The sequence below is a fragment of the Piliocolobus tephrosceles genome, chromosome 13, assembly GCF_002776525.5.
Source record: "Piliocolobus tephrosceles isolate RC106 chromosome 13, ASM277652v3, whole genome shotgun sequence".
Lineage (NCBI taxonomy): Eukaryota > Metazoa > Chordata > Mammalia > Primates > Cercopithecidae > Piliocolobus > Piliocolobus tephrosceles.
In genome coordinates this window covers 7110158-7123087 of record NC_045446.1, presented here as the reverse complement: position 1 = coordinate 7123087, position 12930 = coordinate 7110158, and positions in this window count along the sequence as shown.

Sequence of the window (12930 nt, the reverse complement as noted above, 5' to 3'; positions counted from 1 at the left end):
CACTGCAACCTCCACCTCCCGGGTTCAAGTGATTCTCCTGCCTCAGCCTCCAGAGTAGCTGGGATTAGAGGCATGTGCCACCACACCCGGCTAATTTTGTATTTTTAGTAGAGACGGGGTTTCACTACATTAGCCAGCCTGGTCTTGAACTCCTGAACTCAGGTGATCTGCCCACCTCGGTCTCCCAGAGTGCTGAGATTGCAGGTGTGAGCCACTGCACCCCAGCCTTTTTTTTTTTTTTTTTAATTAAAAAAGTGGATTTGGATAGAGGGTTTTTCCTTTTTGTTTTTGACAAGGAGCACTTCCTTCCCGATCCTGAGGAAGCCCTTTTTTTTTTTTTTTTAAGACAGAGTCTTGCTGTGTCACCCCAGCTGGAGTGCAATAGCGTGATCTCAGCTCAGTGAAACCTCCGCCTCCTGGGTTTAAGCGGTTCTCCTGCCTCAGAGTAGGCTGGGACTACAGGCGCGTGCCACCATGCCCGGCTAATTTTTGTATTTTTAGTAGAGACGGGGTTTCGCCATGTTGACCAGCCTGGTCTTGCACTCCTGAACTCAGGTGATTTGCCTGCCTCAGCCTCCCAAAGTGCTGAGATTACAGGCATGAGCTGTTGCACCTGGCCAGGAAGCCCTTCTTAATCTGATTTTTCCTCCTTTCAGTTCTTTTATTCACTGCTTATTCATCAGCTCTTTACTATTACTTGTTACTATTTGTTTGAATCCCACCTCTGCCACCTGCTGGTGTTTATTCTTGGCTACATTTCTTCTTATTTTTTAGAGACAAGTTCTTGCTCTGTTGCTCAGGCTGGAGTGCAGTGTTGTGATCATAGCTCATTGCAGCCTCAACCTCCTGTGCTCAAGTGATCCTCCGACCTCGGCCTCCAGAGTATCTAGGACTACAGGTGTGAGATGGCTACTTCTCTTTTTTTTTTTTGAGACGGAGTCTCGCCCTGTTGCCCAGGCTAGAGTGCAATGGCGTGATCTCGGCTCACTGCAACCTCCACCTCCTGGGTTCAAGCGATTCTCCCACCTCAGCCTCCTGAGTAGCTGGAATTACAGGCATGCGGCATCATGCCCTTCTAATTTTTGTATTTTTGTAGAGACGGGGTTTCACCATGTTGGTCAGGCTGGTCTTGAACTCCTGACCTTAGGTGATCCGCCCGCCTCAGCCTCTCAAAGTGCTGGGATTGCAGGCGTGAGCCACTGCACCCGGCCTGACTACATTTCTTAACCTCTCTGTACCTCAGGTTCCGAATGTGTAACCTGCGGGCTGATAAAGGAACCTTGGTGATAAGAGTCCTGGGAGGATCGAATGAGCCAATATATGTAATGCACTGAGAATGGTGCCAGGTATATAAAGACTTCATGCATGTGGGTTCTTGGGGCTTTTGTTGTTGTTGTTGTTTTGAGACAAGGTCTGGCTCTTGTCGCCCAGGCTAGAGTACAGTGCATCTTGGCTCCCTGCAACCTCGCCCTCCCAGGCCCAAGCGATCCTCCACCTCAGCCTCCCAAGTAGCTGAGACCGTAGGCATGTGCTACCACGCCTAGCTAATTTTTGTCTTTTTTGTAGAGATGGGGTCTCTGTTGTCTGGGCTGATCCCAAACTCCTGCACTTAAGTGATCCCCATGCCTTGGCCTCCTGAAGTGCTGGGGTTACAGGTGTGAGTCACTATGCCCCACCTTTGATTGATTTTTTTTTTTTTTGAAAAAGGCTGGAGGGCAGCAGCTCAATCTTGGCTCTGCAACCTCTACCTCCCAGGCTCAAGCAATTCTCATGCTTCAGCCTCCTGAGTAGCTGGGACTACAGGTATGCACCCTCACACCTGGCTAATTTTTGTATGTTTAGTAGAGACTGGGTTTCACCATGTTGGCCAGGCTGGTCTCGAACTCCTGGCCTAAAGCAATCCATCCACCTCAGCCTCCCAAAGTGCTTGGATTATAGGCGTGAGCCATTGCGCCCGGCCCTGGCCCTTGATTTTTAAATACTGACAAAACACCTGCTATATGCCGGGCCTGAAGGCTAGAGAGATGAAAAAGACACCTTATCTATGCTTCAGGTTCCCAGCGTCTAGTAGGAACAGGCACAGGAACAAATAATTCCAGGACAGACTCTGTAAATGTGTTAGAGGGAGAGTCCAGGAAAGGGGAGTGAGTGACTTGCTGGAGCATTTACGGAAGTCTTCGTGGGAGAGAGTTTTAAAGGATGAAGAGTTTACATCCTCTAGAAAGAAGCAAATAGAAGGCGTTCCAGGCAAAAGGAACTGCATTGAGTAAAAGCATGGAGGCAAGAAAGGGCTTGGTGTGTTTGAGAAACAGTGAGTAGGGCATGGTGGTGGTGGAAGCTTAAAGCGTATGGCCCAAGGACAGTGACAGCTGGACAAGAAGCTGAAGTGACAGTGAGAAAACACTGAAACCATCTGACCTTTGATTTCTGGCTTGATGGAGACGTGTAGAGGAAAATGTTTTGTCCCTCCCAGGCTAGAAAAAGACAGAACTGAGTCCTAGGGATTACCCTGAAGCATCATCTCCACTCAACCATTCTGCCCCACAGCAACATCTGTGCCATTTCTCTCCCAGACTCCCTCATGGTGAGGCGGGTGGTGGCAGTGTGACTTCTGGAGCTGGCCACCTTGCCCAGGTCCAGGCTCCAGCTCTAACCTGCTGGGCCCCAAGGGCCAGGCAGGAGAGATTGCAGCCAAGATGGGGGCAGTGTCCAGACAGTGGACAGCATGATGTAGCCAAGCCCCAGTAACCCTCAGGTCCCCCCCACCCCTCCCTGGGCCCTGGGCCCTGGGCCCAACCCTGAGCTCATGCCCCTTCATCTTGCCAGACCTGTTCCGGCTCCGTGTTAACTGGCTGCCCAGTACCCTGCTGGTGACACCTGCCACCACCTCCAAATGCCTTCTGTGGCTGCCCTGCATCCTGCTCATGCCAGTGAGGGCCTGGGACCTGTCCCTGGGCAACCTGGGAAAGGACAGCTTCCAGCTGTGACTCAGAGCCTGGGGAGGGGTCAGGAGATGCGTTCCTGTGGTTCTTCTGGTTGTCCTGTGTTACCAGGGGTCTATCGGTGATGGTGCGCACACCGTTTTTTGTCTTGACTCCTAGAACAAGTTGAAACAAAGGAATTCCAGACCTGGGAAAGTGGAGAAAGAATTTTGGGGTCAGAACCATTTAAGACTTTGCCTGAGGCCTGGGTCTTCTTTCTCCTAAAGGCCTCATCCCATAGCATGCCACACAAACATGTCACACATCACACAAACACACGTCGTATTTCACAGTAAGTAGAATTTTTTTATTACAGTATGTTCAGGTGCAGTATTATCATTGACAACATATTTGTGCATGATCAAATATTAACTTTAGCTAGGTGCAGTGGAACCTACCTGTAGCCCCAGCTTCTTGGGAGGCTGCCGGGGAGGGTCACCTGAGCTCAGGAGTTTGAATCCAGCCTGGGCAGCATAATGAGACCCCCATCTCTAACAAAATGAAATGAAATAATAAAGTATACACATATTAACTTTGATTTTCTTTTTTTTTTTTGAGATGGAGTTTTGGTTGGGAATGCAATGGCACGATCTTGGCTCACTGCAACCTCCACCTCCTGGGTTCAAGCAATTCTCCTACCTCAGCCTCTTGAGCAGCTGGGATTACAGGTGCGTGCCACCATGTCCGGCTAATTTTTGTATTTTTAGTAGAGAAGAGGTCTCACCATGTTGGCCAGGCTGATCTCGAACTCCTGACCTCAGGTGATCCGCCTGCCTGGGCCTCCCAAAGTGCTGGGATTACAGGCGTGAACCACCTCGTCTGGCCTGATTTTGTTTTCTTATTTGGAAGCCAATCATTTTCCCCAGATGTCAGGCATTGTCAGCTCTTTCCACACTGGGTCTGAGGCAGTACGCTATGAAAACCCTTCCACAGACTCTCTTGGTATCTGCCCAGTTTCCTCTGCTTGGGCTGTCTTTTCCCACCCACCTTGCCTGGCTGATGCCTGATCATCTTTCAGGTCTTGGTTTTGTTTTTTTGGGTTTTTTTGTTTGCTTTTTGTTTTGTTTTGGTTTTTTGAGACGGAGTCTTGCTCTGTCACCCAGACTGGAGTACAGTGGCACGATCTCGGCTCACTGCAACCTCTGCCTCCCGGGTTCAAGTGATTCTCCTGCCTCAGCCTCCTGAGTAGGTGGGATTACTGGCGCCCACCACCATGTCCAGCTAATTTTTGTGTTTTTAGTAGAGATTGGGTTTCACCATGTTGGCCAGGCTGATCTCAAACTCCTGACCTCGTGATCTGCCCACCTCAGCCTCCCAAAGTGCTGGGATTACAGGCGTGAGCCACTGTACCCTGCCCAGGTCTTGGTTTAAAGGTCACCTCCAGTCAGGCAAGGTGGCTCACACCTGTAATCCCAGCACTTTGGGAGCCCGAGGTGGGGTGGATCACCTGAGGTCAGGAATTGAGACCAGCCTGGCCAACATGGCGAAACCTCGCCTCTACTAAAAATACAAAAAGTAGCCAGATGTGGTGGTGGGTGCCTGTAGTCCCAGCTACTGGGGAGGCTGAGGCAGGAGAATCGCTTGAACCCGGGAGGCAGAGGTTGCAGTGAGCGGAGATTGTACCACTGCAATCCAGCCTGGACGACAGAGTGAGACTCTGTCTCAAAAAATTTTTAAAAATTAATAAATAAATAAAAGTCACTTCCTCCAAGAAATCCTCTCTGAAGCCCTCCCACCTCAGACTGAGTGAACTACTCCACCTTTGTGCCACCACATCACAGTGCCTTGTAACTTCTTGGCTATGAGTTGGCCTCTTCCATCAGATTATGAGTCCAAGAGGGTAGGGTCTGTCTCATTCATTGGCCCTCAGACCAGCATCCCTCTGAAAATGTAAGTGCTTATAAATATCAGCAGGGAAATGAGGCAAACGGACCTTGAAGTCAGCACTGGAGCTGGTTCTCTGTCAACCTTAAAATGCTAAGAGCTGTCACTTATCAGGATCTCATTTGAGAGTCTCACTCATCTAGGCGGTTGGCACAGTTATTAACTACATTTTGCGGTTGAGGAAACTGAGGCACAGAGAAGGTAAGGAACTGATCCAAGGTCACACAGTGACTTCAGTGTTCTTAACCACACGTGCTGTCTCAGAGATTTAGCATGAAGTAACCACACACTGAAAGGGGGCTGTTGTGTTTCTTCCTTCAAAGGGAGGGGACTGTGAAAAGATAAGGCTTTTGAGACCTGAGGGGGTCATCCTTTCCTTTGGGAGGAGGTTGGGAATCTGCCCGTCATTCCTGAATTCTGGGTTTCCAGGAGTGAGTCCCTGTCCTCACAGGCGCAGGCCCCAGAGTCCAGAAGGAAAGTGGGTATAAGTAGCTTGAGCCTGGTCAATTCAGTGTAACTGACACACAGAGTGGAGAGGAGCAGCCCAGCCAGGAAATATGTAGTGTCTCAGGTTGCAAAGGGGTCTTCAGGGACCACCCGTAACATAACTTAGTTGAGGCTAGGATCCCTACCAGGCACTCTTATTTACATATCTCCCTTGATGGGGAGCTTGCCCCATCTCGGGGTCATTGTCACTGTGGGGGCCCTGGCCATGCAAGTTCTTGTAGTCTGCTGAGCTGATACCTCCCTGCAGCTTCCTCAGGGCGCTGGTGCTCAGGGCCTGGCAGGGTTGCACCTTCTCCCCGTTCTCCCTGCAGCCCTTCCAGGAGCTGAGTGAGCGTCTGGGCCTTTCTGGTCTTCAGCCAGGGCTCTGTCTGTCTCCTCTTTGTCCCAGCCCCCAACCCTGACAGTCAAGACATTTAGTCCTTGAGCCCATCCCATTCACCCTTCGAGGCTCCTGTCCCACAAGCCCCCTCCCTGGGCCGGGGTCCCACCAGCCAGTTACCTCATTACTGAATGGATCCTCCCCTGTCTGTGTGTCTTCCCATGAGGTTATAGGACCCTGTCAAGTGTGGCTTCCGGGGCAGGGCCTCCCTGCCCTCCACTCAGCTGCAGTTTGCTCAGTGCCCTTAGCACAGGCTGGGGCTAATGCCGTCTGCGTTCCTTTCCTGGGGCTGCCATGACAAATTACTGCAAACTTGGCAGCTTACAAAACCAGAAATTAATTCTCTCACAGTTCTAGAGGCCAGAGCCCAGAATCAAGGTGTTGGCAGGGCTGGTTCCCTCCAGAGGCTCTCGGGGAGAATCCATCCCAGGCCTCTATTCTAGTTTCCGGGGGCTGCCAGCAACTCTTGGTGTTCCTTGGCTGAGGATTTCATGACTCCAGCCCCTGCCTCCATCTCCACGTGGCCTTCTTTTCTCTGTGCCTTCGTGACTGAGATGTCCCTGTTTTCTTTCTTATAAGGACAGCACCCATCGCATGTAAGGCCCACTGTAAATCTAGAGTGATTACATCTTGAGATCTTTCACTTAATTAAATTTGCAAAGACCTTGTTTCCAAAAAAAGATGACATTCACAAGTGCTAGATGTTAGGACCCTGATGTATCTTTTTGGGGGATCACAAGTCAACTCGCTGCAACCATCCCATCAGCCTAGATGTGTGTAGATGTGTCCAGGATCAGGGCGAGTGTCCCCTTCACCTCCACATCCCATGGAAAGTACTCACTGGAAGGAGGGAAGATCTTGTTAATGGATTTGATGATTGGGAATCCAAGCAGTGCGCCCAGAGCAGATGCCTGGGGCAGTGGAGCTGAGTATGGGGGCGGGGAACAGGTGAGGACCCACAGATCCAAAAGCTGGCTTCCCTGACGCTCCCAGCACCAGCTTCTCTGGAGAGGGTTGGAGCAGCAGCTCCTGCCAGGCTGCCCTCTGCCAGGCACTGAAGCCATCCTGTGAGCCAGGCAGGGAACCCAGCAATGGGGAGCTGGTGGGAGCTTGGGGCCTTGTGGGTGAGACCCGGACTGGACAATAAGGGGCTGAGGGATCATAGTGGGGGTAAGACTAGGGGTGGGGGTGGGGGTAGCAGGCAGGCCCCAAGGCCGTTTTGACTCACATGGAGACAGCATCAAGGTGTGGCATGGGGGCCTGAGAACCCAAGGGGCCTAGGTGCCCTGGCTGGCTGTCCGTGGCCCACAAACCTGGCCAGGTTCCCTGTCCTGCCCTCCGGGGCAGCAGGGATCCTCATGGTCTCCTCACTCCCACTCTTGATGCTCCCTGGAGGCTGGTGGCAGCCAGGCTGCTTTGGGTGTGTGCAGGGTGGCTGGAATGGTGAAGTAAAAAAATTAAAAAAAAAAAAATTTCACTGTAAAATATTCCTGCGTCATGTAGCTCCCGCCACAAACTACTTAAAAGACAACTGCTTTCTTTGTCTAGTGCTCAAACTTTCTAGATGCGAGTCCCCTGAGCCGGTGTACACCTTGAGTAAACTCTCCTACACCCCATTTGGTCTCTCCGGCCCCTTACTTTCCCGCAGCAATGGCAGATCCCTGCCTTGCATCCAGAGCTGTGGCTCCTTCTTAAGCTTCCCCCAACCAAGGGGATCCCGGTAACAGGTGGAGAGGCAGCGCAGGTGTCTTGGAAATAGAGACCAGTAGTCCCTGGGGAGGGGGTCGCAACAGGAGGGCAGGGCAGCCAAGGCCAGTGCTGGGAGAGCAAGTCCCTGCCACCCCTGCTGGCCGCAGCCTGGCCCCATGAGTGCTGGCCTCCAACGCCAGCTCCTCAGCATCCTCTCTGCACCCCATGGGCTGCTCTCCAAGGACCTGTGTTACGGACAGCTGCTTCCAGGGGCCACATCCTTACCCTGGCATGGAGGCAGGGGGGCCATTAGGCGGGTTGTGGCATGATGGGAGTCCCATCTGGGAATAAAGGGAAAGGAAAGGGAAGCGCTTTCTCTCCAAGGAGTGAGCCACCTCACCCGGCCACAACAAAAAATTTTAAAGGCTGGGCGCAGTGGCTGACGCCTGTAATTCCACACTTTGGGAGGCTGAGGCGGGCAGATCACCTGAGGTCAGGAGTTCGAGACTAGCCTGGCCAACATGGTGGACCCCCGTCTCTACTAAAAATACAAAAGTTAGCTGGGTGTGGTGGCAGGCGCCTATAATTTCAGCTACTTGGGAGGCTGAGGCAGGAGAATCACTTGAACCCAGGAGGTGGAGGGTGCAGTGAGCTGATATTGCACCATTGCACTCCAGCCTGGGGGACAAGAGTGAGGCTACATTTCAAAAATAATTTAAAAGGCTGGGCACGGTGGCTCACACATGTAATCCTAGTGCTTTGGGAGGCCGAGGCAGGTGGATCACTTAAGGTAAGGAGTTCGAGACCAGCCTGGTCAACATGGTGAAACCCCGTCTCTACTGAAAAATACAAAAATTAGCCAGGTGTGGTGGCACGTGCCTGTAATCCCAACTACTCGGGAGACTGAGGAAGGAGAATCTCTTGAATTTGGGAGGCAGAGGTTGCAGTGAGCCGAGATCCTGCCACTGCAACTCCAGCCTGGGGGACAAGAGCGAAACTCTGTCTCGAAAAAAGAAAAAAAAATTTTTTTTTCAATAGTTGGGCTGGCTACTCTGGGTACACTGCCTGTGGGGTAGCCCTGCTCCACAAGGAGCCATACCAAAAAGAAAAAGATTTTTAAAAAAATAGCTGGGCACGGTGACATGTGCCTGTAGTCCCAGCTATTTAGGAGGCTGAGGTGGAAGAATGGCTTGAGCCCTGTAATTCAAGTCTGCAATGAGCCATGGTCTTGCCACCACGTTTCAGCCTGGGTGACAAAGCAAGACTCTGTCTCTTAAAAAAGAAAAAGAAAAAAGAAGTGAAAGAGTTGGGCCTGTGGGATGCACAGGGCAGACACGTGGCTGGTGCCTCATGAGCTGAGCCAGGGCCTGGAAAGTGAAGAACTGAGGCCGAGTGCAGTGGCTGAACGCCTACAGTTCTAACTGTATTCATCCATTTTCATGCTGCTCATAAACACATACCGGAGACTGGGCAATTTATAAAGAAAGAGAGGTTTAAAGGACTCACAGTTCCATGTGGCTGGGGAGGCCTCACGATCATGGCAGAAGGCAAAAAGCACGTCTTACATGGTGGCAGACAAGAGAGAAAATGAGAGCCAAGGGAAAGGGGTTTCCCCTTATAAAACCATCAGATCGCAGGGCACAGTGACTCATGCCTGTAATCCCAGGACTTTGGGAGGCTGAGGTGGGCGGATCACCTCAGGAAGCTCGAGACCAGCCTGATCAACATGGAGAAACCCCGTCTCTACTAAAAATACAAAATTAGCTGGGCATGGTGGCGCATGCCTGTAATCTCAGCTACTCGGGAGGTTGAGGAAGGAGAATCGCTTGAACCCGGGAGGTGGAGGTTGCAGTGAGCCAAGATCGTGCCTTTGCTCTCCAGCCTGGGTAACAAGAGCGAAACTCCATCTCAAAAAATCACAAAAACCATCAGATCTCATGAGATTTACTACCACGAGAACAGTATGGGGGAAACCGGCCCCCACAATTTAATTATCTCCCACTGGGTCCCTCCTACAACACGTGGGAATTATGGAAACTACAATCCAAGATGAGATTTGGGTGGGGACACAGCCAAACTGTGTCACCAACACTCTGGGAGGCCGAGGAGGGGGGATCACTTGAGCCCAGGAGTTCATGACCAACCTGGGCAATGTGTCGAAACCCCGTCTCTACAAAAATACAAAAAAATTAGCCATGCGTGGTGGTGCGAGCTGGTAATCCCAGCTACTCAGAAGGCTGAAGTGGGAGGATCACCTGAGTCTGGGTGGTCAAGGCTGCAGTAAGCCATCTTTGTGCCACTGCACTCCAGCCTGGGTGGCAGAGTGAGATCCTGTCTCAAAAAACAAAAAGTAGAGAGCCGCGGGCTGCAGCGCTGGTCTTAGGGCCCAGCTGTGTGGCTTTGGGAGCCTTTTCTTTCTAGTCTCTTCACCTGTAAGTGTCACTGACTCCACACACAGCATCTCTATGGTGCTCAGATGGAGCATCCTTTGGGCCAGACCTCAGGGTGGGGCCTCCCCTGAGGTGCCCTGCTCTTCAGGAACCAGTCCCACGTGTCCCAGAGGCCAAGGAAGAATGAGTAGGGGCTTCGCTCAGAGGAGGTCACCTCTGTAGGGTGTGATGCACAGAAGTTGGAGGAAGCCATTGGTGAGAGCAGGGAAAACACTCCAAGCAGAGGGACCAGCAAGGGAGAGTCCCTGAGGCGGAAAATGGCTTGGCAGGCATCGGGAAGGCCAGAAGGCCCAGGAGGCAGGAGCTCAGCAGGTGACAGGGATGGTGGCATGAAAGTTCAGAGAGGCCAGCAGGGCCTGTAGGCCCCAGAAAGGAGTTTGGCTTCCATTTCCAGTGCAGCATGCAGCCACATGAGATGTTTTTGCCTTTGTAAATTGTACCGAAGCATATCACACATGCACAAAAGTGTACAAATCATAAGTGTACAATGCCATGAATTTTCACAAAGTGAACACACCCAGAAGATGGGCACAGAGATCAAAACCAGAGTGTGACCAGCACCCCAGCATCCTCCTGTGGGCCCCTCTAGTCACCACCCCCATGGGGAACAGAGTCCCATGCACGGAGTGGTTTTGCTTGTCTTTGAACCTCTTATAAATGGAACCATCAGCAGTGTTCTCTGTATCCAACTTCTTTAGCTCAGCAGTACATTTGTGAGATTCACCCACCTTTTTTTTTTAGACGGAGTCTCTGTCGCCCAGGCTGGAGTGCAGTGGCGTGATCTCGGCTCACTGTAATCTCCGCCTCCTGGTTTCAAGCGATTCTCCTGCCTCAGCCTCCTGAGTAGCTGGGATTACAGGCGCCCGCCACCACGCCCAGCTACTTTTGTATTTTTCAGTAGAGACAACATTTCACTGCGTTGCCCAGGCTGGTCTCGAACTGAGCTCAGGCAATACACCCACCTCGGCCTCCCAAAGTACTAGGATTACAGGCGTGAGCCCCTGCACCTGGTGGATTCATTCACCTTTCATCAGTGGTTGTAGTTTTGCTTCTCTTCTTAATGGCACAGTCTTCCATTGTGTCGCTATACCACAATGCATCCATGCATTCGATTCACAAGGGGCATGTGTGGTCTCCTGTTTGGGGCTACTGTGAACATTCTAGCCTTGTCTTTTGGTATACCCGTGTACACTTTTCTGATCACTGAAGGGTGTTCAACATGAAATTGACAAGATCTCATTTCAAGCTCACTCCCGCCCCTGCATCAGCTCCCCAGGGTGACACCAGAACTGGACCAGCCTCAACTTTGCTTTTTTGTGTTTTGAGATGGAGTCTCGCTCTGTTGCACAGGCCAATCTCAGCTCACTGCAGCCTCTGCCTCCCAGGTTCAAGCAATTATCTTCCCTCAGCCTCGAGAGTAGCTGGGACTACAGGTATTTTTAGTGGAGACAGGGTTTCACCATGTTGGCCAGGCTGGTCTCGAACTCCTGGCCTCAAGTGACCCGCCTACCTCAGCCGCACAAAGTGCTGGGATTACAGGCTTGAGCCACTGTGCTGGCCTCAACTTTGTCTTTTGTTGCTTGGGTAGAATCCCCTATTAGAGTCTAGCCCCTTTTATGCCCTGATGATGTGTCTGACTCCCAACTCCCTTCCACACCAGGAACTCGGCCATTCATTCCCCAGGCCTGGGTGTCCTGCGAAGAAAATGGACTCAAATTGATTCAATCGTACCAAAGCTGCAGCTGGCTGTGAAGGTTGAGTTAAATGGGAAATGGCAGTGAAAGCTCAGGGCCCATTACCCATGCCCCCCGCCCCATAATAATGCCCTTTCTCTTTGTTCTGTTCCAGGTCCAGGAAATGAAATGAAGACAAAAGCGCCCCCTGTGGGTGAGGGTAGGATGCAGCTCTCTTTCTTTTTTCTTTTCTTTTCTTTTCTTTTTTTTTTTGAGATGGAGTCTGGCTCTGTCGCCCATGCCGGAGTGCAGTGGCACGATCTTGGCTTACTGCAAGCTCTGCCTCTTGGGTTCGCGCCATTCTCCCGCCTCAGCCTCCCGAGTAGCTGGGACTACAGGTGCCCGCCACCATGCCTGGCTAATTTTTTTGTATTTTTAGTAGAGACGGGGTTTCACCGTGTTAGCCAGATGCAGCTCTCTTTCTAGGGCTCCCCAGCGTCCTGTCTTCTAGACCAAGGATGCCCGCACTGCACCAGGCCAGCACAGACCCAGCCTCCACTGAGAGGTCAGTGCCCACAGGCTGCCCTCAGCTGTAAAGGCCCAGAGTGTGGATGAGCCAGGAAGCACTGCCACCCTTGCACACTTGCTCCCCATCTGGGATCCTCACCCCACCCCAGACCATTGGAGAGGTCTCCCCAGGTGTCCACCCAGCCTGCTCCCCTGGTTACTGTGCCCACAACATGTGGCACTTCCCCCGCACCCAGCCCCTCCCAATGCAAGCCGTGCCTCACTGCCAGACTGCGCGGGCAGGGAGGGACCTGTCCCCTGTTCCCGGAAGATGGGAGATCGCCCACACCTGGCACTGTGCCCAGCCCCTGCGGGGGCGTCATAAATATCTCCTGAATGATTCATTCATTCCTTTGGAAGAGAAAGCATGACCCCTTAGTGGTTAAAGGTATGGAGTTTGAAGTCACACCGACCTGGGTTCTATTCTGGCTCTGACCTTTGGCTCTGTGATCTTGGTCACGTCTCTGAGCTGTTTCTTCATGTAAAAAATGGAGTCACCACGACCAGATTCGGCCACAGTGAGGACTGAGATGATGTTGTAAGGCACCAGCACAGAGCTGACCTACAGTTACAGCTTAATCGTGGTGGGAGGGAGTAATTATCCATTCAGAAAAGGGGAAACTTTCCGCTGCGCCTCCTGTGGGTGTTTTCTTTGGCTCCTGGAGGTGCGCGGTATCGGGACCGTTTTTAAGGTAAAGAAACTGAGGCCTAGAAAGTGAACAGGATAACCCAGAGCGCGAAGGCTGGGGCTGGAACCCAGGCCGGCTGGCTCTGAGTCCAGTGCTTGGCCTGCCTCTCAG